General features: G+C 39.5%; 1 protein-coding gene across 8 annotated transcripts in view; it reads left to right on the top strand.

Moving 5' to 3' along the window:
- DENND1A (DENN domain containing 1A) overlaps nucleotides 1-23,743 on the top strand; it is a 530,720-nt gene that overhangs the window by 44,768 nt on the left and 462,209 nt on the right. The gene's annotated exons all lie outside the window — the stretch shown is intronic.

Raw genomic sequence — 23,743 nt, 5'->3', positions numbered from 1 at the left:
TTATTTTAATTAGATTGTAATACTCATAAAATAGTTACCTTTTATTGAGTATCTGTTGTTCTGTTGTCCTACATGCTTGACATACATAGTCAGTCCTTACAATACAACCCTTAAAGATAGTTGGATGGTGTCTCCATTATGCCTATGAGAAAACAGAATCTGAGAGGTCAAATAACTTACCAAGATTATACAGCTACTGTGTGGAATAGCCAGGGTTTTAGGTTCAAGTCCTCTTCACTCTGCTAAGTTGCCTTCTTGAGGGCAGTGACCATGTTGTACACATCTCTCCATGTCATCTGCAGGGCTTTGTACAATGTCACCAATATTTGTTAAAATGAATGCATTTCTCAATATGAAAAGTGAGAATTGCGTGTGCTCCACTTTCTGGATTATTTCATGAAGGCTGTGAAACATGTTATATAAACTTATGGTCATTCTAGAAGTAGAATGTTAATATTCATCTTAAGTTATACCTCTAATTGTGCAAACCATTGGATTGGGAAGGGAAGTAGCTGATACTAGGTGTGTTCGTGCAGCAGTACCTCTGTGAGCTGACGCGTCAGAGTAACCAGTTGGTGATGGCTGTGATTTGACAGATTTAAGGACAAAAACTTTTCTTATTTCTACAGTTGCTAATGTTCCCCCTTTCAATGCTGTAGGTTTTTTCCCCCAAAGTTAAAATGAATTTTCTTGGGGAATGTGAACAAAGTTTGTTGAGTACAAATAAGAAAAAGGAACGAAATGGAGTCTTTACCTTATCCTCTTCTTTAAGTCATCTAATTCCTCTCCCCGTAGACAACTCTTTTCTTGTTTAACCCTTTAGTTTACTTTTTAAAAACTTTAAATTTTGAAAATATTTTATTTCAAGTTTTTTTTTTTTTTTTTTTTTTTTTGCGGTATGTGGGCCTCTCACTGTTGGTGGCCTCTTCCGTGGCTCCGGATGCGCAGGCTCAACAGCCATGGCTCACAGGCCCAGCCGCTCTGCGGCACACGGGATCTTCCCGGACTGGGGCACGAACCCGTGTCCCCTGCCTCGGCAGGCGGACTCTCAACCACTGTGCCACCAGGGAAGCCCTGAAAATATTTTAAAAGATAAAAGTTACAAGAATAGTTACGTGCATACTCCCTTTTCCTTAGATTCATCAGTTGTTACCATTTTGCCACATTTGCTTTATTACTCTGTGTGTATTTTTTGCTGAACCTTTTGAGAATAAGTTGCAGACATTGTGACCCGTCACCCCTAAATACTTCAGGATATAGCTCCTAAGAATAAGGACATTTTCTTAAATAACTCCAGTACAGTTACCAGAATAAGAAAGTTAATGTCATTTGTCCATGTTCAATCAGTTGTCCCAGTAATATCCTTTATAGCACTTTCGCCTCTGATCCAGAATTCAGGATCATGTAATCCATTTAGTTTTCACATCTATCTAGTTTTTTTTAGTCTGGAACAGTTTTGCAACCTTGTTTTTTTTTAAACCCTTTGTGAAATGTTTTTGAAGAAATTAGGTCTCTTGTTTTGTAGAAAGTTCCTGGGTTTGAATCTGATTGTATCCTCATGATTAGATTAGGTCATGGATTTTGGGTGGGAATATTTCAAACGTGATATTGTATCCTTCTCAGTGTATCATATCAGCAGGGACATGATGTCCGTCCCATTATTTGTGGAAAAATGTGCATAAACCTTTTGTGTACAGTTTAATAATTATAAAGTGAGTACCCATGTTACTACTATTCAGGTTAAGACAAATAATATTGCGTGGTTCTAAGGAAATTCTGGTCCTGGCAAGAAGACCCCTGCCCTAGCCCTGTGCTTTAGAGGGCCCTGCTTTGGCCCTCTTCTGAAGTGCCCCTTTCAGGCAAGGAGTCTGTGGGGCCTATGGGACATGCCCATTTAGAGCCCAAACCCTTCCATCCTAGACAAACTTTGAATACCTAGGATCTAAGAATTTCTTGACCCAGTGGCCCCAAGGTTTTTTTCCAGAGTCTGTGTGAGTCTTCCCTAGGGTTTGTCCTTCTGAGGGTAGACTGGCTACTGGTGTACACACCCCTAGGCCCAAGGGGTGGCCTAAGGGTATCTGTTTGTGGGGAGTAGGGTATGCGATGGAGCTTGGGCTTGTGAGTGGAGGTGACTGCATCCCTGTGTGTGAGGTTCCTGGCAGTGTGGGATAGAAAAGGGGGAGATGGACAGTGGGCTAGTGGCCAGTTTTCCCTGAACTATGTTTCTACATGGAACTCTAAGGAATCCAAGAATTTTCAGTGTGAATCTGTCCTTCCAAGTAGTTATGATAGGAGGATGGAACATATTTTATTTAATAGTTTGTTAGCTTATTCCATATCTTGTAAATATTTAGACATATGGTTTGTGGGCCTCTGTTTGTACTCTTGCCAAGGCCCTGTAAATGTTAGAGGTGGGGCTGGCCAGTGCCCCAGAAGTCCCTCCACTCCCCTTCTCCAGAGGTAACTACTATCCTGACTTTTATGATACTTATTTCTTTGTTTTTCTTTGTAGCTTTACCACATAAGTATAGTTCCTTGAAAAATTTAATTTAGTAGTGCCTGTTTCTGAATTTTATAGAATTATTCTGTGTGTAGTTTTGCTGCTTGTTTGCTCAAGTCTGTGAGGGTCCTCTGTGTTGTTGTGTGTCATTTATTTTCATTGCAGTGTAATACACTTTAAGATTATATCACAGTTTATTCATTCTACTGTTGAAAGCACTTGAAGTTGTTTGCAGTTTTTGGCTATTACAAGCAAGGCTGCTGTGATCTTTATACATAAATCCTGGAGCATGTAAACATACTTTTACATAGGATATATACCATATTTGATAACTAGATAATGCTAAACTGTTTTTCAAAGTTGATTGTGCTTGTCTACACTCCCTTCAGCAGTGTTTGATAGTCTTTATTGTTGAACATCTTCATTAGTTCTTAATACAATTAAATTTGTTGGGTTTGGCCAACCTGATAGTTGTGTGGTAGTATCTCCTTGTTGCTTTTATTTGCATTTTCCTGGTGACTAATGAGATTGAGCACCTTTTCATATACTTATTGACCTCGTGAATACCTTTCTTTTTAAAGTGCCTGTTCAAGGCTTACTCATTTTTTAATTGTTTTCTATCTTTTCCTTGTTGATTTATAAGAAATTGTTTGTCCTGCTACTATTAATTATCTGGTCAAGTGTGTTGTAGATATTGTCTCCTACTCTATGATTTGTCTTTCCCTCTCTTTCTGGTATCTTTGATCAAAACTTCTTGATTTTCATATCTACAGTTTATCAATGTTTTCCTACCCTACAGATAAGAAACTATTATCCTATATTTTCTTCTGAGAAATTTATAGTTTTGTCTTTCACATTCTTTAATATATCAAGGATTTTAATTTTCTATTAGATGATTAATATCCAGAAAAGCTAAACTTAAATTTGATTCCTTATCCATGATTTTTAAAAATTGGGAAACTAAATAAAGCCAAATTACTAAGATGCACTATTCCTCTACATAAAATGTGTTTTTATAAAATGGTCAGGTACTTCTAAATAATACCTAAAAAATTACCTCACAAGGAAAGGGTGACAAATGTGAGAAAGGCTGGTAAGAAATACTACTAGATGTTAAAGACAGTTCTTTTTCCCATCGATTTCTTTTAATGTCTGAACTAGTGAAGGTATTGTCAACTCTCACGTGTTCTTTGCTCTGAAAGCATTCCATGACATCCATGGAAGGGACATGTATTCTGTCAGTTCTACTTAGATATTGCATCCAGCCCTGTGGCACTGAGTGGGACATCTTCCAAAGATTGTGCAAATAAAATTTGGGTACACAAACTGAACTCATGGTGCTGCTTACTTTCTTTGGGAATTCGTAAGATTTCCTAGTTCCTAATACCAGTGAATAAGCTGTCACTTAGTATTTGATTTTAGGTAACTTTTGTCTACTTCTACAACCTTTTTTTTTTAATACAACTTATTATATCTGCCTTTTTCTGATACTATTTAAGCCTTATTTTTGCCATTTAGATGATTGCAAAGAATATGTCTTAAAATTAGTCTTTGTTCATTGGATCTGCATCTCTGATCTCTGCCAAAATATCTGAGCAAACTTAAATATAAACCTTATGCTATACAGTACTAGTGTCTGGGCATAATCTTCTCTTTGAAGTTTGTTTGCATCCCCCAGAGGGCTTAATTCCCTGCTGTGAGAAGGTGGGTTAGAAAGCACTGAAACTACTTTATGGGTCTTTAATTGGAGGATTTAGTATACATTTTGTTCTATAAATTTCTGTGGGAGTTTCATTCTTATGAGTTTTTCTTATACTGTGGTATAGTATGTTCTCATTGTAAATTAAAAAAAATACTAAAATTTTTCCAATTATTTGAGTACATATTGGCAGATCATCCCTGGTGTGTATTTTTTTCTATTCATCTTTAAATTTTTTAAAAATTTTATTTATTTTATTTATTTATTTTTTGGCTGTGTTGGGTCTTCATTGCTTCCTGTGGGCTTTCTCTAATTGAGGTGAGGGGGGGCTACTCTTCGTTGTGGTGCGCGGGCTTCTCATTGCGGTGGCTTCTCTTGTTGCAGAGCACGGGCTCTAGGCGCATGGGCTTCAGTAGTTGTGGCACGTGGGCTCAGTAGTTGCGGCTCGCGGGCTCTAGAGCGCAGGCTCAGTAGTTGTGGCACACGGACTTAGTTGCTCCGCGGCATGTGGGATCTTCCTGGACCAGGCCTCGAACCCATGTGCCCTGCATTGGCAGGCAGATTCTTAACCACTGAGCCACCAGGGAAGCCCATATTCATCTTTAAGTTTTTAGTAGCTTGTTTTCTTACTAGTTTTTGACTATGTATAAATTTTTAGAAATTTTTAAAAATCACAAAGAAGAGAAAAATTATTACTCAGTAATAACTACTGTTAATGTTTTGATTTATTTCCTTGTAGCCTTCTTTTGTGTGTGTATGTGTGTGTGTGTAAATATATAAACTTCCCCCCCAACTTCTGCTACATGTGTGTTTTCCATGTTCTCCCTCAAATCATTAAACCTTTCCTAAAATTATTAATATAGCTTTGTAAAAATCATTTTAGTTGCTATAAATTATGACATCATGTTTATGTGCTATATTTACTTGTAATTACATCTTTAGATTTTTTCCAGGGTATTTCTCTTGTAAATAATGCCAGTGAACATCTTTTGTGTATAATCTTGTTATTTAGGTATGTGAGTTTAATGTTTTAAAAAGAAGTAGGATCATTTTGAGTAGATCTTTGATCTATCTTGTTCTTACTTTTTTAGTGCTTTCTTTTTTTTTTTGCCAGTTTCATTTTGTGTACTCTAATTTATGTGTTTGTTCAAGAACCCACCAGAAAATGAATACAGTCACCTCCAGTTGTGAAAGCTCCCAGAGCTGAGTTCAGCCTGTCTGACTGAAGGTCTGGAAAGAGGGTGCTCTTGCAAGAGGGATGAGCTTGCCCAGTCCAATGATCAGATGGTACTGGCATGCTGAAACTCTGGAATGCATTTCAAATACAAGTGTCTCGTTACAGCTGGCATCTCTGAGCCTGCTGCAGGCACTCTTTTTTTTTTTTGTTCTTAAAATATATATTTTTTAACATCTTTATTGGAGTATAATTACTTTACAATGGTGTGTTAGTTTCTGCTTTATAACAAAGTGAATCAGTTATACATATACATATGTTCCCATATCTCTTCCATCTTGCATCTCCCTCCCTACCACCCTCCATATCCCACCCCTCTAGGTGGTCTCAAAGCACCTAGCTGATCTCCCTGTGCTATACGGCTGCTTCCCACTAGCTATCTATTTTATGTTTGGTAGTGTATATATGTCCATGCCACTCTCTCACTTTGTCCCAGCTTACCCTTCCACATCCCCATATCCTCAAGTCCATTCTCTAGTAGGTCTGTGTCTTTATTCCCGTCTTACCCCTAGGTTCTTCATGACCTTTTTTTTTTTCTTAGATTCCATATATATGTGTTAGCATACGGTATTTGTTTTTCTCTTTCTGACTTACTTCACTCTGTATGACAGACTCTAGGTCCATCCACCTCACTACAAATAATTCAATTTCGTTTCTTTTTTTTGCGGTACGTGGGCCTCTCACTGTTGTGGCCTCTCCCGTTGCGGAGCACAGGCTCTGGACGCGCAGGCTCAGCGGCCATGGCTCACGGGCCTAGCCGCTCCGTGGCATGTGGGATCTTCCCGGACCGGGGCACGAACCCATGTCCCCTGCATCGGCAGGCAGACTCTCAACCACTGTGCTACCAGGGAAGCCCTTGATTTTTTTTTTTTTTAATTGCCACAAAATGCCAATCTCAGAGCCTCATTTTTCTCAACAATAAAATTGGGGCCCTGATAGTATCTACTTCATTCAGTCGAAAGGATTAAAGTAAAATGCACAGTGCGTCGGACATGGGAAGTTCTTAATTAATGGGAGCTGTTGTTATTTATCATTTGTTTTGAAAGATTTAATTTTTTTAGGAGAAGATTTAGGTTCACAGCAAAATTGAGAGGGTGATACAGAGATTTCCTGTATACGCCTGCCCCACACATGCACAGTCTCCCCTATTATCAGTATTCCCCACGAGAGTGGTATGTTTGTTACAATTGATGAACCTACACTGACACGTCATAATCACCCAAAGTCCGTTGTTTATGTCATGGTTCACTCTTGGTGTTGTATATTCTGTGGGTTTGGATGAATGTATAATGACATGTATCCATCATTATAGTATACAGAGTATTTTCACTGCTCTAAAAATTCTCTGTGCTCTACCTGTTTAGCCCCCCTTGCCCTCCACACACTGTCCCCTTCCCACCAACCACTGATCTTTTTACTGTCTCCAGTTTTGCCTTTTCCAGAATGTTATATAGTTGGAATCATGCTTGTATGTAGCCTTTTCAGATGGGTTTCTTTCACTTAGTCATATGCATTTAATGTCCCTCCATGTCTTTTCATGGCTTGATGCCTCATTTCTTTTTAGTGCTGAATAGTATTCCATTGCCTGCATGTGCCACAGTTTATGTATCCATTTACTTACTAAAGGGCATCTTGGTTGCTTCCAGGTATTGACAATTATGAAGAAAGCTGCTAATAAACATCCATGTGCTGGTTTTCATGTGGACATAAGTTTGCAACTCCTTTGGGTAAACACCAAGAAGCCTGATTGCTGGATTGTATGGCAAGATTATGTTTAGTTTTGTAAGAAACCACCAAACTGTCTTCCAAGGTGGTTGTACCATTTTACACTCCCACCAGCAATGAATGAGAGTTCCTACTGCTTCATATCCTCATCAGCACTTGGTGTTGTCTGAGTTCTGGACTTTGGCCATTCTAATAGGTGTATGGTAGTATAACATTGTTTTGATTTGCATCTCCCTGATTACGTATGATGTGGAGCATCTTTTCATATGTTTATTTACCATCTGTGTATCTTCTTTGGTGAGGGGGTTTCTTTTTTTAAAAAATAAATTTATTTATTTATTTATTTTTGGCTGTGTTGGGTCTTTGTTGCTGCGTGCCGGCTTTCTCTAGCTGCGGTGAGCGGGGGCTACTCTTTGTTGCGGTGCACGGGCTTCTCACTGCGGTGGCTTCTCTTGTTGCAGAGCACGGGCTCTAGGCGCGTAGGCTTCAGTAGTTGTGGCACACGGGCTCAGTAGTTGTGGCTCACGGGCTCTAGAGCGCAGGCTCAGTAGTGGTGGCGCACGGGCTTAGTTGCTCCGCGGCATGTGGGATCTTTGCGGACCAGGGCTCGAACCCGTGTCCCCTGCATTGGCAGGCAGATTCTTAACCACTCATCCACCAGGGAAGCCCCGTGAGGGGGTTTCTGTTAAGACCTTTGGCCCATTTTTGTTTATTTTATTTATTTATTTTTGCGGTACGTGGGCCTCTCACTGCTGTGGCCTCTCCCGTTGTGGAGCACAGGCTCCGGATGTGCAGGCCCAGCGGCCATGGCTCACGGGCCCAGCCGCTCCACGGCATGTCGGATCTTCCTGGACCGGGGCACGAACCCGCGTCCCCTGCATCCGCAGGGGGACTCTCAACCACTGCGCCACCAGGGAAGCCGTGGCCCATTTTTAAAATTGGGTTGTTTGTTTTCTTATTTTTGAGCTTTAAGAATTCATGGTATATTTTGGATAACAGTCCTTTATCAAATATGTCTTTTGTAAATACTTTCTTCCAGTCTATAGCTTGTTTTCTCATTGTCCTGATATTTTGTCTTTGGCAGAGCAGAAGTTTTTAATTTTAATGAAATCTGGCCTATCAATTATTTCTTTCATGGGTTATGTTTGTGGTCATCACCATAACCAAGATCATGTAGGTTTTCTCCTATGTTATCTTCTAGGAGTTCTATAGTTTTGTGTTTTACATTTAGGTCATGATCCATTTTGAGAGAATTTTTGTGAGAGATGTAAGAAAGGTCTGTGGCTAGATTCAGTATTTTGAGTGTGGATGTCCAGCTGTTCCAGCACTGTTTGTTGAAGAGACCATTTTTGCTCCATTGTATTGCCTTTGTTGCTTCGGCAAAGATCAGTTGACTAATTTCTTTGGGTCTATTTCTGGGCTGTCTGTTGATCCATTGATCCATTTGTCTATTCTTTCACCAATGCCATCCTGTGTTGGTTTCTATAGCTTTATGGTCAGTCTTGAAGTCAGTTAGTGTCAGTCTTTGAACTTTGTTCTTTTCTTTCATATTGTGTTGGCTATTCTGGGCCTTTTGCCTTTCTCTGTAAACTTTAGAATTAGTTTGTTGATATCCATAAAGTAACTTGCTGGTATTTTGTTCATTTTTGTATTGAATCTTTAGATCAAGTTGGGAAGAACTGACATCTTGGCAATATTGAGTCTTCTGATCTGTGAACATGGAATATATCTCCATTTATTTAATTCTATGATTTCGTTCATCAGAGTTTTTTGTAGTTCCCCTCATATAGTTCTTGTATGTATTTTTTTTTTTTTGCGGTATGCGGGCCTCTCACTGTTGTGGCCTCTCCTGCTGCGGAGCACAGGCTCCGGACGCGCAGGCTCAGCGGCCATGGCTCACGGGCCCAGCCGCTCCGCGGCACGTGGGATCCTACCAGACCGGGGCACGAACCCGTTTCCCCTGCATCGGCAGGCGGACTCTCAACCACTGCGCCACCAGGGAAGCCTTCTTGTATGTATTTTTGTTAGATTTATTCCAGAGTAGCTGTTATTTTAAATTACAGTGTTATTTTTATTTAAGGCAAGAGTTCCTATCTGTGAAGAACTCTGCTGTCCAACAATTGTTATCAGTCTAACACAGCTGAAAAATGGGAAGTAAGTAAAAGTAACTAGCCAAAATAGATTTCTCAGAATCCATGCATTCGAACTTAAATCTTTTATTCATGGGAAAGCACTTAGCTTATGCCCTGTGTGCTTTGCTTTGCCCTGAGGATTCTTCTGTATTATGTTGATCAGCACAGTTATTGATTACGCTGATGACATTGAATCATTGTATTAGGGCTCTTTGTTGTAAGTGGCAGAAACCCAACGAAATCTGGCTTGAGCAAAAAAGGGAATTTGTTGGCTCTCAATACTGAGAAGTTGCAGTGGTAAAACTGGTTTTGGGTTTTGCTGGATCTAGGTGTTCTACATATATTTTCATAGATTTGTCATATCTTTATCTCTTGGTTTTCTGTCGTCTGTGTTTGGTTCATTTCTGGTCAAGTGCTCCCTATATAATGGCAAAGATGGCTACTAGCAAATTGAAGATTATATTCTACCAATTTAGTCACCCAAGTGGAAGAAGAGTGTTTTATGTTTTTCTGAGCCATTAACCCAAGGACCATTGTAATAGGCCTCGTTTGGGTCATAGACTGATCTATGAACCACTCATGATGGTTTTGGGTAGGTGACTCAGATGCTGATTGGGGAATGAGGGAGTATGTATCTGGGAGGCCTATTCAGTGCCACTTGGATTCTCTAGCCTGAGAATGGGGCAGGGTAGTTACTCAGAGGAAAATCTGGTGCTATTACCAGAGGAAGGGAGAATGGGTGCTAGGCAGGCAAAATAAATATACATTGCAGTCATCAAGAAAATGTTTTGTTCAAAATATTCTTTTCAAAAAAGCAGTGAGATATATAATGTAGCTTGGAATTACAACCAAAAAGTTAAAGTTTCAGTGCTGAAAAATGTGGGTCTTCAGCTTTCTCAAACTGCCACATAAGCCTCATTTCCCCAGGAGTCTACATGACTGAGGTCTTATTATCATACGTCTAATTTTTGGTTAGAGTTCTTTAATCACTTATTCTTTGAGCACTCACTTTAGGTTCAGCACTGTGCTAGACCATAGAAAGTGGAATGTGAGCTCTGTAAGACAGCAACTGAACCTCATGTTTTAAATGCTTAGGACACTTTTTTTTTTTAACCTTTAAGAAATTATATTCCAGCTTTTGCATTTATTTTGGCATTATTTCACAACACTTTTTGCATTTCCTTCTTTATGTTGCATTGAAAACATGCCGTCTCCTCAAAGGCTTTCATTAGAAAAAGAAATCTTCAGAGAAGCTATTGCTATAAGCTTGCTTTGCCCAGCAGGAAACTTTAATAAGTCGCTTGATTTAAGACAGTTTTTTTTTTTAACCTTTAATGTGTTCTTAGGCATTAGAATTTTATGTTATCACAAAGCCTTATTTGAAGAGAAAATAGATGCAGATGAATTGCTGTGTAGATTATAACAATGTCAGTAAGTATCTTCATGGATAATTTGTAATAGAAACAACGTAATGGAAAGACTGTAGGCTTTGAAGTTAGATTTCTTCTGCCACCAACTAATTGTTTGACCTTGGGAAAGTTATTTAAACTGATTCTAGTTTGCTTCTTGTTTAAATGGGACTTATATCTATTTGTGAATTAGAGACAATATGGATTAAAATGTCGAACACACAAACAAGTACAAATTAGGCATTCTTGTGATTACTTAATTCAACATCATCCTTAAATGAAAAATAAAACCAAAAACCCAAACTTCAAACCAAAACAAACTCCAAACAATAAAACTTCCTGCAATTGTGATTTTGTTAAGAGATTAAATTTTCCTTCTGATATAATTAATTTAAATTCCTTTTGAAATGGTTCAGATACTAACAGTAGTGAGGTGAAGATACTGAACTCACTTGATGAAAAGAAAACTGTCTGAATAACCAATTTTCTCTTTCAGAAAATGTAGGATCAATTCTGAGTTCTTTCCAGAAAAGCACACTTTGGACACATGGATAATTTCAAATGATTAACCTATATATTTTTTCCCTCATGTCACAGTTCAACTTTAACAAGAACCCAATGATCAGTCCTCAGTTACCAGAGTTTTTTCTTTTTTTGTTTTGTTTTAACTGTCTAGTTGTGAGAAGAGCCAAATGCCAAGAAAGTAAGCTGGTATCAGAGATTTATTAAAAGAGCCCATTTCTGGAATATGGTCTATAATTAGTGTATATTTAGCTCAGATTTCTGTCCTCAATGGTAAGCATCACTGATACTCAGAATGTTGCAGCTGACTTCTAGAACATCACAGGAAAAGGGTTCCATTAGTTTGTTAGGTTGTACTTAGTATGAAAGGAAAATTGACAGAAGTATATGGGAAAGATTTTCTACAAAGACTGAAATGAAAAATATTTTCATCATGGCTCTCAATGAAGTAGAAAATCAGCTCAGCAGAACATTTAATTTATTCCCTCTTCCTGCTAAATATTTTGGTTAATAGGAGTTCCTGCTCCTCTTCCCCCTAAAACTTCAAAAGTATAACTAGCAAAAGTCTAGTTAAGAGCATGGTTTCTAGGATCAGATCATCTGGGTTCAAATTCCAACTCCACCTATGCCTTAATTCCCTGTGTGATTTTGGGCAAATTACTTAGTCCTATCCTTGTCTTATTTAGTTTCCTAAATTGTAAAATGGGGATGATGATGGTAGTACCTCATAGTGTTATTGTAAAGATTAAATGAGAAAAAAAATATTAAAGAATTAAGCACAGGACACAGCACAGAGCACCCCTCAGTTTGAACTATTATTAAAAAAAAGTTGGACTCATTTGTTTTGATTCTTCAAACTAGAAGTTGAGGGTCATCGGGGGTCTGAACTGGGGAAATGTCATCTGTTCCTACTGAAGGCTCATTTCTTCTACACTGTGATAGCAGGGCACTGGGACCAGATCTAAGGCAGTTCTAGGCCCAGGGCATTTGGAAGCCTTCACTAGGCCCTTTCTTGCCTCTAGTAGCTCTAGCAAGTCCGGATTAGGTTTTGAAAAAATTCTTAATCCTGGGGGTTAGACCCTGGAACAAGCCGACCTAATTTTTCTTGGGTTTGCTGAATGGAGATTGAATTTACTGAGGTTTTATTTGGACTTCTCTGGGTCTGCTGTAGGATAAAAGTTCAGGTCTAGACCCAATTTAAATTGAGATTTAGGTCTGTCCACTACTACATTTCCCCCATTTTGTTTAGAAGGGTGTTTTTGTATCATACTTCACCCATTCAGCAATGTTTATTTTTTAATTTAATTTTATTTTTAAAATTTATTTATTTGGGTTTTAAAAATTTTTGGCTGTGTTGGGTCTTTGTTGTGGTGCACGGGCTTCTCATTGCAGTGGCTTCTCTTGTTGGGGAGCACAGGCTCTAGGCACGTGCGCTCAGTAGTTGTGGCTTGCAGACTCTAGGGCGCAGGCTCAGTAGTTGTGGCACACGGGCTTAGTTGCTCCACGGCATGTGGGATCTTCCCAGACCAGGGCTCGAACCCATGTCCCCTGCATTAGCAGGCGGATTCTTAACCGCTGAGCCACCAGGGAAGTCCCTCAGCAATGTTTATTAAAACTTGCTGTGTGATAGGTACTGGGGAGGAGAGGAGGCATTTCAGACAGAAGGCAAAGCATTTGCAAAGCCATGGAGGAATAGTTTATTTCTTTTTATTAATAAGGAATCTGACTTTTAAGCAGATTCTGATCAGCTTGAGGGACCCTGTGTGATCACACTCAGTCTGTCAGTTCCTTGAGGGCAGAGGTCTTTGTTTATTCAGTTCATTGTTGTGCGCCCAGCACCTAGAACAGTGAGTGGGACGTGGTAGGCACTCAGTACATATTTTTTGGACAAATAAATGAACTGACACAATTCCAGCTGTTTACAGTGAACCTTGATATTTTGATTAGTCTCTGCAGTTTTATTGTTGGTAAATATCTCATTTCCAGTAGGTTGAATGGCTGCTCAATTTGCTATATTTTGCTTTTTAATGGAAATCTTTGGGTAGAACTAGGGGGAGGGCACTTATTTTAGAAGCAAGAGTTATCTTGCAGTTTTCTCTCTAGTGATTTTTCTGGAAGATGTTATTCTGCCTTTTCTACGAGCAGATGTGCTCAGGATGAGAAGTTTAAAGGAAGGCGCACTTACATTTGTCCCACTAGGCGAGGAATGCCTTTTCCTCTCCATTTAGTATGTGTCCATCAGACTTCCCAGAGTACAATGAGGCATTTACTCCAGGCCTCGGTGACAGCCCATACTTTTTGCATTTTAGGCTTTTTCTGCCACCCCTGGGAAACTGCCTGGTGGTCCAGCATCATGAGAAGTTGTCTTACTAAAAGCTGCCCATTCTCTCCTCTAGCAGAAGCCGTGGGTGCAGTGGAAGGAGCTTTGGAGTTGGGTCTGAATTATGGCTCCGCAACTAATAGCGATCTGACCTTGGGGAAGTTACTCATCTTTTTTGTTTTTGCACTTGCAAATATGAATTTGTTAATGCTTATCTTTTAGAGTTGCTGTGAAGATTAAATAAACCACTATAAAATAATTAACAGTGCCTAGTTTGTTTTCTTCTGTCAAGTCATTGTTTTCTACTCTTTCAGCCTCCTGACATGAAAGAACACCTATATTATTTTTCATAGCTTGGAGGACTATAGAGTCTTTGAAATGCTTGATAACGATTTTCTGTGTGTTTTTTTTTTTTTTTTTTTTTTTTAATGGTACGCGAGCCTCTCACTGTTGTGGCCTCTCCCATTGTGGAGCACAGGCTCCGGATGCGCAGGCTCAGCAGCCATGGCTCACGGGCCCAGCCGCTCCACGGCATGTGGGATCCTCCCAGACCGGGGCACGAACCCATGTCCCCTGCATTGGCAGGCGGACTCTCAACCGCTGCGCCACCAGGGAAGCCCCCTCTGTGTTTTTCTTTTCTTTTTCTTTTGATGAGCAATGTGGAGTTTTGTTAATGTATTTCCAAAGACATGGAAAAACTACTTCACAAAAAGACTTACATACTTAATTTAAAAAACTTATATACATAATTTAAAAGTTTTCGAGATGTAAACTTAAACTAAGGGTCTTTCAAGGGTCCTCCTTTGCCTATGGAGGGCATAGCATGGTTTCATGTTTACATGTTGGTGAGTGTGTGAGTGAGAGAGGGAGTGGGGAGGAAGAGAGAGAGGAAAAGAGAATGAAAATATATGTGTGGTGAAAGAGATATTTTAGCCTGCTTTTGTAACTTTAGCTTTGCTATGCAATGTGCCAAAAGTTATTTCTCCCTAGGGAGTGTCTCTTTCAACAGTTTGTGAAGGCAGCATAAATTCTCACTTGGTGTTCAAGGAAGATGGTAATACAATTTAGTACAACCACAGTATTTTTTTTAACTTGTTAGAAACCAAAATGTGATTGCAGTGGCAAAGTTGTCAGCGCGCTCAAGTTTAACAAGTGTTCGAAGGATTAGTAAAGGAAATGTAGTTTACTCTGCAGCTTTTATGACAAAGAATTTAAAAGGTTTTGCTCTAAGCCCCACCATGTGTTTCTTCCCTTTCTCCAAAACATACCTCTAAGCTGAAAAGAGAGATGAATCTCTTAGGGAGAAACTATTAACTCCGAGGGAGTTTATCATTGTTTGAGAGGAAGCAGAGCATTTACATTTGAATCGACTCTGAGTGTAGTTTGTGCCCTAATCTCGTTCGTCCTAGAAGTTGGTGAGGAGTTTAAGTACTTCCTACTTTGTGTTCTGGTCCTTGTAGCGCCATCCTAATTTTCTCAGGGATCATAAATTTCCTAATTCAAAGTAAGCAAACTTCTGAGACACTGTGCTTTGGCTTTGTATGGAAGTACTTTCTGTAGTTGTCGTAGTCATCTAAGTAGGGCCATTGGCCAGAATTGTCTCATTTTCACAGCATTGATGATCGCACTAAAAATACTATAAAAAAGACAAAATATTACAGGAAGTTTGAAAGAGAGAGAATAAAATCACCTCCATTGCAATCCCACTTTCAAGTTTCGAATACTCCCATTTGACAACCTTGCAGTTGGTGTACATTTTAATTAAAAAAATTTTTTTTACCTTATTTATTTTTTGGTGTACATTTTTAAATGAGAGAAAGTAAGACCTTAAGATGGTTATCATAGGGACTTTCCTGACTGTCCAGTGGTTAAGACTTCGAGCCTCCACTGCAGGGGGCACAGATTCCATCGCTGGTTGGGGGGAACTAAGATCCTGCATGTCATGCGACGTGGCCAAAAAAAAGATGGTTATCTTCAACATTTCAATTAATTTTTGAAGGTTCCATCAGTCTTATAGTTTGATTAACCAGTTGTCTGTTATTATACATATAAATTCAGCCCCTTTTAAAACAAGACAAATTATATCACTCTCAAGTTATAAACATTTGTGACCAAAATTTTGGTATTACCTTTTAAAAATTCTTTTTTGTTTTTGGGGTGGGGGGACAGGGAGAGATCAGGGAGATGGAGAGGCAGATAGAGGAATAGAGAGAGGGCTGAGAAAGGCTGTGTCAAAGATAAACTGTTACAGATGGAAATGTTTTTTTTTCTAAGTCCAAAATTTGTAAGAACCCTTAAATTGAACCATTTTCTGAGATCAAAATAAAGTATTATTATCTTAGTATTTTGCTCTATGATGAATTAAAGTACCATTTCTTTTAAAAAATTAGCTATATTTTAGGGATTCTTAGGTGTGCTTTTAGTGCTTTTTTCTGACAGTGACTATTTCACTTTCTTATTTTACTTGAAGGGCATTCTTCTGATGGTGGATTTAGGTCATTTTAGCCTAAAAAGAATAGAAATCATCTACCTAAAAGACTTGTTGTTGGGAGAAATTCTTTGTATTTGCTCTCATAAATTGTTAGACAGCTGTGTCCTGGACTGGAGTTAGCTTTTGTAGCAGCTGTGGAGTCCTCACCTTACATAAAATGTTCCCAGTGAAAGTTTGTTGCTGTGACTTGGGACTGTCATTCAAACCCACCCCAAAGAAACAGGGTGTGTATAATACTTCATGGGTGTCAGATGAGGAAATCTTGTTGGAGCTATGGTTTAATTAAATCCAATGTTTTTTTTTTTCTCTCTCTCTTTTTCAGAGGAATTAGTAAGTTAGGGGTTGGGGAGGTAGCCTATGCTTGTTCCTTAGAGATTGGGACAAGAATTTTGCCTTTGCTGAAAGAGCTTGTGTGGTAAGGGACTAGCCTGAAAATGATTTGCCTGGCATTTGCACTGGGCATATTTGGAAAGGAAAGCCTCTTTGCATTGTGTGCTTAAAAAAGTGTCTGTAAGCGTGCTTAGAAAATGGCAGCATTTGCTGGTCTTGGCTGTCAATGTCTTGCTGCTATGGGCTGTGTTTAACCAGAAAGGGAAACTCAGAGTAGAAAAAGTCTCACTCCCAAGACTTTACAAGAAAACCCCTCTTTGTTGATTTATATATATATATTTTAAAGGAGCTTGACATCTTCATCAAGTTCACAGTGGGCCTGCTTTGTTTGCTTTCTCTTGAATGCTTGATAAGATTTTTCTTCTATTGTTTTGTGCAGCAAGAACAGATCTTTCCATGGCTGGGGTGGGTTTTTTGTAAATCCACAATATGGTCATTGTCTGGTGGTGAATAATTGTGGCTGCTTTTTGTACAACCAGAACTAAGGCTTTGGCTGTGAACAGATTCCTTCTTAGCGTGAAAAGGGACTAATCCATGTAAATACAGCCCCAAAATAAAGCTTTACAGAAAAAGGGGAAGGCCGCTAAGCAGGAGGGCACAGGTCAGCAATTTAACCTTTAACCTAACAAATAAGAAGCATGAAAGTTCCAGAATTGGTTTACAAAAGAAAGCTCCTGTGATCTGTCAGTTTTTCTTTTCAGGAGGGAACTGGGTGAGAGATCTGACTGACAGCTAGTGCCTTTTAACTGCAGACTGAAATTAACTGCCAAATTGAAACTTGAATATTTGAAGCAGAATTTTTCTTAAATAAATTGAGATGTCAGAATAGGCTGCATAAGCATTGGTCAGGTCTTACATAGGATTTTTATCCTTGAAGTGGGGGCATAGGCATGGACTGGACTACCTTTAAGATCCCTTCCAAGTTTAATAGTCTGTGGTCTGACTCTTACCAGTCAAATTAGACATGAACTTTGCAGTTTAAGGCCAGATGAAACTCTTTCTCTTTCCTAGTATTATCACTGATACCCTTTGCAGACTGTTCATGGCTCCATAAATTAATTGCAGCCTTTACTAAAGATTTGTTAAGAACTTTTTGTAAATATAATTAATGTTTTCCGCAAAATAGCCGTCTTGAGATTTCATAATATGTACAACTTTTAAGACCTGATGCACTATTAGAAACTCTATTGTGCCATGTGGAGCACTGTAAAGCGGAGGAAGCAGGCTTTCTTTCATGTGCTGCTGTTTTGTTCAACATGCTTAGGCATTATTAGCAGATACAATTGAGGAAGTTAAAGCAGCAGAAAGTGGAGTATAGGTGTTTATTAGGCAGTGCAGTGGGGAAGTGGGAAACTGAAAAATGAAGGCTTGCCCTGTTTCCTACATGGACTTGAAGAGTTAAGAAAATAAGGTTTGTGCTAAGTGGTAAGTTTTACTTTTATGCTGTTGTACTCATTTACAAACTTTGCAAACAGTTTGTATTTATTTAATCACAACAGGTAATCTTGTTAATGAGTGTTAGTTTTTGCTTAAAGCATTAATGCATCCGAAGTCAGCTGTTGTATTTCACTATAGAGAATTCTGTAACTGATAAAAACTTTAATGACTGAGAATCATTCAGATTAAAAAGAAACAATAAACTAATGGCTTTAAAGTAGGCTCCCTGTAGATTAATAAGAATAGTAATTATACTGTGTAACTCCATTGCAGAAACAAAGTCCCAGGGACGATTCTGTTTTAGTTTTTCAGTTGTCCATAGTATGACTTGCAGCTTGTTTAAAACTTGTTGTAAGGGCCTATTGGGCTGTCTCAGTTTCCCTTAGATCTTTAGAGGCCAGAGACAACTTAATGTTACAGATTAAAATTAGCTGAAAGTTAAGTGGTTACCTTCAATTAGCTCACCCTCTTTTTCCTAGCTCATTACTATAGCCTCCTAACTGGCCTTTATGCTTTCCTTCACATCCATATTTAATGTTGTCATCTGAGGGATCTTTCAAAAGCACAGCTGAGACCACAGCACTCCCCTTCTTATATTTTTCTGTGTCCTCTTTTCACCACAAGCTAAAGTCAAGCTCATTAGCAGGGCAAATGAGGTCTTGCGTGATCTATCCTCTACCTATCCCAGCTTCATCTTGGCACACTCCTCTACTTCTAAATATGCATTTTCCTATATGTCCCAACCAAATTTCATGCGTGTTTTCTATTTCCACATAATATTTAGTTTCCCAAAAATGTATGAAGGGCTGATATCTTTAAAAGGGGGATCTAATGATGATGCTTTGAAAATAGCTAACATTTTTTAGGCTTCATACTTTGTAAACAGTACCATGTTCTTTTATTTGATCTTCACAGCAACGGTACGGAATAGGCAGTGTTCTCTGAGAGGTGCTCCATAAACATTTGGATGGATGAATAAATGAATGAGTGAACTATGGAGTCAGAAAACTGGAATTATATTCCAAATTCTCTTATTAGCCATGTAATTTTGGATATGTAATTTAACCTCTTTGAACCTATTTGCTAATCTGTGAAATTAAGTCTGCACCAGTCTTGATTGTCACAGTAAATGGTGTGTGGACTGAATGAAATAATGTACAGTAAATACAAATGCTTTTCAAACTGTAAACCCCATGCAAGTGTTTGTTACTCTTGTTAATCTTCTTAATTTATTCCAGGTCCTATAAATGAAGAAAAAGCATTCATGGTCGTAGATAGATTTGTGCGTGTTTTTTTTTTAAATTAATGAATTTATTTATTTATTGCTGCATTGAGTCTTCGTTGCTGCACGTGGGCTTTCTCTAGTTGTGATGAGAAGTGGCCTCTCTTTGCTGCGGAGCACGGGCTCTAGGTGCGCAGGCTTCAGTAGTTGTGGCACGTGGGCTCAGTAATTGGGGCTCGTGGGTTCTAGAGCGTGGGCTCAGTAGCTGTGGCGCACGGGCTTAGTTGCCCCGTGGCATGTGGGATCTTCCCGGACCAGGGCTCGAACCTGTGTCCCCTGCGCTGGCAGGCGGATTCTTAACAACTGCACCACCAGGGAAGTCCAGATCTGTGTTTTAATGGCTGAAAAAACATCAGAACTGTTTTATTCATATCATGTTAAAATGTAAGCCTATTTTCATAGCAAACAGAAAATGGTATACTGTAGTTTTCTTTCAAAACGAAAATGTCAGATTTATACTGTTGGTAAATGCTAACAAAGGAAGTGCATACTGTATTGTAAATGAGTGTCCATGCAGCGTTTGTGGTCTCTTTGCTGTATGTTCTCTTTGGCCTCTCAGGAACCTTAGGGCTATATTTGCCTTCTAGCTCTGTGAGCTATATGCAACTTTCTTAGTAAGCTATTTTTTTTTTTTTTTTTTGCGGTACGCGGGCCTCTCACTGTTGTGGCCTGTCCTGTTGCGGAGCACAGGCTCCGGACTCACAGGCTCAGCGGCCATGGCTCATGGGCCCAGCTGCTCCGCGGCATGTGGAATCTTCCCGGACCGGGGCACGAACCCGTGTCCCCTGCATCGGCAGGCGGACTCTCAACTGCTGCGCCACCAGGGAAGCCCAGTAAGCTATTATTTTTATATGCATTTTTTATTATGCGTTTTTGTATGCTATTATTTTCTCTGGCTTTACTTTTCCCCCTTTTAATCTTCCCTTTGTCCTTCGTCCCTCAGTTTACATGTGTATTTTTTTAATCCTTTTAACTTCATGTATTTTTTTTAAAGTCATCTCAGATTGTTTCTGGAATGTGGTGGAGTTTAAACTCTCCCAGTGTGATCTCAGTCACACCCTGGTTTCTGCTATCACCTACAGACGATAGTTTCTGTCTGTGTCTTTGACCCAGACTCCTGAGTGCCAGACTTGGCTCCTCTGCCAGCAGCTGCTGCTTCTCAGTGTCCCACAGGTTCCTCAAATTGAATATAGCAGCCCTTCCCCCCAGTCTTCTACACTCAATCCTGGCCACTCAGCAAAGAAAAACTGAAAAGCCAGTCCTAAAACTGTTCCATCTATTCTAAGGTCTTGCTGAATAGTACTCGTTCATTTGCTCACTTCCAGAAGCCTGAAAGTCATACTAGACTCTCCCTACATCCATTTGAACCACAGTATTTTTTTCCCATGTTTTTAAAAAGCTTTGAAAATATTTTAAACAATCTCAGAGTTATAGAAAAGTTGTAATTACACTTCAAGTCCCTCCCTCCCTTCAACCTGAGCCATTTGAGAATAAGTTGCAGACCTCCCCCTCAAATAATTCAGTATTTGCTGCAAACAGGGCGATTCTCCTGTATATAACCACAATATACACATCAAAATGAGGAAATTAACCTTGATATAGTCCTGCCATCTAATTCCCAGTTTTGCCAGTTTTCCCAGTAATGGTCTTTAAAGCAATAGGATTCAATTCAGAATCACAAATTGCATTTAGTTTTATGTCTCTTTAGTCTCCCTCAGTCTAGAACAGTTCTCAGTCTTTCCTTGATTTGCATTTTCTTGACATTTGAGGAATGTAGGCCTCAATTTGTGTTTGTCTGACGTTTCCTTATGATTAGATTTAAGTTAAGTATCTGTCTTTGGCAGGAAAATCATAGAAGTAATGCTGTGGTCTCATTATGTCAGGTAGTGCGCAGTTGCGACTTGTACCATTGCTGAGGATGATTACTTGATCACTTGATTAGGGTAGTGTTTGCCAGGCTTCTCTATTGAAAAGTTACTCTTTACCGCCTTGTAATAAGTGTTTTTTGGGGAAAGTATTTTGAAATGATATAAATATTCCATTCCTCATTACACTTTCAGTTTATTTGTATATTTGACTTTGGACTCATCATTTCCTTTTTTATGCAAGGTTATTATTGAATTACCCAGACTATTTTAATAAATTGCATTATTCAGTTTGTTCCAGCTTTGATCAGTAAGAACCAGCTTGAAGGGGCACCTATGCTCTTTTGACACATCCTCACCATTCCTTGAGTACTTCTTTGCTTTCTGGCACAAGATGTTCCATGCTCATCTTTTACTTTTCTTTTCTTAGCTCTGAAATCTGCCATATTTCCAAGGAGCTTTGGTTCCTTTTAGTGGAGAATGCTATTTAAAAGCCAAAATCTTGGACTTCCCTGGCGGTCCAGTGGTTAAGTCTCTGTGCTTCCACTGCAGGGGACATGGGTTTGATCCCTGGTCGGGGAACTAAGATCCCACATGCCACGAGGCACAGCCAGAAAAAAAGCCAAAATCTGGATGCTGGGTGTGCTCATTGCTCTTGAGGTGTTGCTGCCCCTAGGCCTTCCTGGTGGACAGAACTAGAGAGTATGTGATGTGTCTGTGAACACACATACATTTACATCTAAGTGTATTTCTGTATCCATCTGTGAATATTAATGTACTTCCAGTACTTCCGATTTCAATCCAACACCACAAGATTCATTCTGGTTTTCTCCCTTGCCATATTATTAACTTCTTTTTTTTTGGCAGCAAGCAGCCTGGTTCCCATTATTCTTAATACACTAACTTATTTTATTATTCTCTTGTACATGACCAATCTCTCATCATGGATGCCACCACCTCCTTCCCAGCATGGATGCCCTCCTTACTCCACTAGGGTTCTGATACCACATTATTGCCACTCTGCCTGTGCCATATGAATGCCTACCTCATCCAGCTTGGGCTTTCATAATGCATGACAGGCTGGTCCTTCATTGTGGAGGCCTTATTCACCTTGGGTTTGGACACACCCTACATGACTGCCACCTTCTTCCATGTTGATGCCCTCCTCCTCCTGCTCAGGATCTGATCCCCTATATTAGGCGGCCTCTGCTTGGAAGTCCCTTCACCCTGCTTAGGTGCTCTGACACCACATCAGTTCACCTTTTTACATGGAAACTCTTTTCAAACTGTTTTGGCTCTGATAACCCATACCAGCCAGCTGCTCCCCGTGGATTCCTTCTTCTCCCTGGTTGGGCTTTGACTTCCAATGCTGGGCAACTCCCCTGCGTGTATACCCTCGTTATTCTTCTTGGGTTCTGACACCATATACTGGATTGCCCCTTAGAGTATGGACACTTCTCATATGCTTGGACTCACTCTCTCTGTGTTGGGTGCCCTTCTATGTGGACACTACCCTGGACCACTGTGGTTACTTCTCACCAACTGTGGATGTGTACCTTGGCTTTAGGATTAAACTGTTGATTAGGAAGAGGGGGAGAGAAAGGGGAAGTCTAATTTCTTGATCTCTTTCCTATCATTCTTCGTCATCATCCAGCTTTGCCTTTGTCTTAGTTCTGGCTCTCCTTATTCTTCCTTGAATTATTGCCACTTAATTGGCTTCCTAGGCTGGAGTCTTCCCCCTTCTAACCCATTTTCTGTCCTGCTGTCAGTGAGATGTGTATGTTAAACAGATGTAATCACGATCATATCTTGCTTAAACTCTGTCATGCCTTTCCATAACCTATATGGTAATACTCAAATCCTTAGGATCATACAAGGCCCTTCATGACTTGGTACCCACTCTTCCCTCTTCTCTCACCACCTGTCATTGACCTTGTGCTCTAGCTGAATCACTTAAATCTCTTCTGCTTCCTCCTTTTTCTGTACCATCTTCTTTCTTCTTTCCTGCTGGTTTACTTGCATTTAAGACTCAGATCAGGTGCCCCCTCTTCCAGAAGACCTTCTTTAATCATCCATTTTCTCTGTCTACCCTTACCTCTTTCTCTCCCTGACCCCATTCAAACTTGGTTAGATGACTTTCCTTTTGATACCCTGCATATTGTATCATAACTGTCTTTTCTTTTATTCTTTAGGTCAGGAACGAAGTTGCTTAAATTCTTTCCAAAGGGTAACCCTATTCAGTAGGTAGCTACCTAAATGAAGAGACATTTAAAAATAATTTGTTTTAGAGAATTTCTCATTCTGTAGAAGTTATTTTGTCCAAATAAGCAAGGCAATGTTAGTATCAGTTGTTTGTGAGGCTTTTGAAATGGCCCCATTTACTCTGAACTAGACATTATAATTGTGTTTTTTAGAGTGGGATTTTACCTGTAGTTACATTTACTTCTAGAATATCTCCAGGGACTTACCCTTGTTTTTCCTAGCAGGGTGGAAAAGAGATTTAGTATGTATCAAGCATTGGTTCATTATCTTCTCTTTCCCATCCACTGCATTTATTGCCACTATGTATGCAGTAGGCTGTCCAGTGTCTGATATTATCCAGGTAACTGATAAAGATATGCTTGACCAAGAGACAGAAGCGGAGAGACAGACTTCATTTGGATTGTTAACCATTTGCCTAAATTGATTAAATCACTCAATTTACTTGGTTTTTGGTTTGCTTTCCGGGTCAGTTTGA

Source organism: Delphinapterus leucas, chromosome 6 (genome assembly GCF_059928025.1).
Source record: "Delphinapterus leucas isolate spDelLeu-1000000601 "Yukka" chromosome 6, BTC_Dleu_Yukka2, whole genome shotgun sequence".
NCBI classification, from domain to species: Eukaryota; Metazoa; Chordata; class Mammalia; order Artiodactyla; family Monodontidae; genus Delphinapterus; species Delphinapterus leucas.
The sequence above is the reverse complement of the archived record's forward strand: the minus strand, read 5'-3'. Positions and strand labels throughout refer to the sequence as shown.